The following is a 2,500-nucleotide window of genomic DNA, read 5'->3' as shown; positions in this document are numbered from 1 at the left end:
CGGCGCATCCTCAGCGCACACAGTCCTCAATCGGACCAGCACACTGCAGATGGCCACCGCGCTTCGCACCGGGCCCGCGAGGACCTACTTTGGCCGCAAGGCGCCGCGAGCAGGGGGCGCCGGCGCGCAGCTGCGCCGCCTGCCGCGTCCGTCGGCCGGCGCGCCTGCCACTGGCCGCCCCCACCAGCCGGCTGTAGCGCGTGCGCCCACGCACCGCGCTGCCAGCACGCCGGGCGGCCCCCCCTCACCGGCCGGGGACGGTCCCACCCAGCCACCGCCGCGTATCGCCTCACACCCAGATCCCCTTTCGCGTTCGTGGGCATGGTGGGTCCCCTTTCACGTTCGTGGGCATGGTGGGTATCCCTGAAACAACCGGTTAATAGCTCGACCGATCGTCGCCAACACTGATTCACCTCTAGCGAGAACAACCGCACCACAACGGGTTACCTGTTGTTCATTTGCGTAACGTCACCAGCAAACGTAGACGTCCATCGCCATTTGCAACGAGTATTGCATGCCTGTGTCAGGTGTCACAACACACTACGTCTGCCCACATAGACGCAACAACATGTGCACGCCTCGAGAACACGTGGAAGGTAGCCCCCGTACGTATGCGGTGTCCATTGCAGCGAACGACTGTCAGCCGGCCTCTGCAGGATGTCGCAGATGTGGAACGCGGTGCAACATGCTATCACGGTGTGTGAGAAGAGACGACTACGTCCGAATACACGCTCCACTACATCAACAGACTGCTCATGCTGATCGCCATCCAGGGCGTCCGTTCCTCCCACACGTCTGAATGGCGTACCACACTGCAATCCAGCTCTTATAGGGAGACGACACGTAGCTGCGTGCACAATATTTGGACTGTATGGTCTGCCGTTGCTAGGCGCAGTCGTCGTACGGTCACACATGTGCCACGATGTATCATTCAGTACATACGGACCAATGTGCAGTACAGTTTGTGGGTTTTGCGTACATCGGCGGACAGGTGACAGGCCGTACCACAACGTAGGCTGAGTACGTCGGCATGCGAAGGGCATTGAACATGCAAACTTCTCAACGACCAGCTTGCGAAGGCAGGGGGGAAGGGGGGGGGGCATGTACGTCCTGCTGCTATCCACATTACAGTGTATAGCAGGAGCATGTGGAAAGTCAGCAACACCTGCAAGGTGTTTAACATGACGCGATACACAGGGGACCGGGCAGTGCGAATAGCGAACTATATTGCGAGGGTTGCGGTTAGGCAACACTACACTAATTTAACGAGTTGCATAACAATTACAGAGCAGGTTCAGCGACAACGTGCGTCAGGTTAAGGCGCAATATAGGTTAGGTTGAGGCACAATATAGGTTAGGTTAAGGCACAACATGGGTTACGTTAAGGCACAAATTGGGTTACGTTAAGGCACAACATGGGTTACGTTAAGGCACAACATGGGTTACGTTAAGGCACAAATTAGGTTACGTTAAGGCACAAATTAGGTTACGTTAAGGCACAAATTAGGTTACGTTAAGGCACAAATTAGGTTACGTTAAGGCACAAATTAGGTTACGTTAAGGCACAAATTAGGTTACGTTAAGGCACAAATTAGGTTACGTTAAGGCACAAATTAGGTTACGTTAAGGCACAAATTAGGTTACGTTAAGGCACAAATTAGGTTACGTTAAGGCACAAATTAGGTTACGTTAAGGCACAAATTAGGTTACGTTAAGGCACAAATTAGGTTACGTTAAGGCACAAATTAGGTTACGTTAAGGCACAAATTAGGTTACGTTAAGGCACAAATTAGGTTACGTTAAGGCACAAATTAGGTTACGTTAAGGCACAAATTAGGTTACGTTAAGGCACAAATTAGGTTACGTTAAGGCACAAATTAGGTTACGTTAAGGCACAAATTAGGTTACGTTAAGGTACAATATGGGTTAGGTTAAGGTACAATATGGGTTAGGTTAAGGTACAATATGGGTTAGGTTAAGGTACAATATGGGTTAGGTTAAGGTACAATATGGGTTAGGTTAAGGCACAACGTAGGTTAGGTTAAGGCACAACATAGGTTAGGTTAAGGCACAACATAGGTTAGGTTAAGGCACAACATAGGTTAGGTTAAGGCACAACATAGGTTAGGTTAAGGCACAACATAGGTTAGGTTAAGGCACAACATAGGTTAGGTTAAGGCACAACATAGGTTAGGTTAAGGCACAACATAGGTTAGGTTAAGGCACAACATAGGTTAGGTTAAGGCACAACGTAGGTTAGGTTAAGGCACAACGTAGGTTAGGTTAAGGCACAACGTAGGTTAGGTTAAGGCACAACGTAGGTTAGGTTAAGGCACAACGTAGGTTAGGTTAAGGCACAACGTAGGTTAGGTTAAGGCACAACGTAGGTTAGGTTAAGGCACAACGTAGGTTAGGTTAAGGCACAACGTAGGTTAGGTTAAGGCACAACGTAGGTTAGGTTAAGGCACAACGTAGGTTAGGTTAAGGCACAACGTAGGTT

Source organism: Schistocerca serialis, unplaced genomic scaffold (assembly GCF_023864345.2).
Source record: "Schistocerca serialis cubense isolate TAMUIC-IGC-003099 unplaced genomic scaffold, iqSchSeri2.2 HiC_scaffold_218, whole genome shotgun sequence".
Taxonomy (NCBI): Eukaryota; Metazoa; Arthropoda; class Insecta; order Orthoptera; family Acrididae; genus Schistocerca; species Schistocerca serialis.
Note: the sequence above shows the minus strand (reverse complement) of the source record.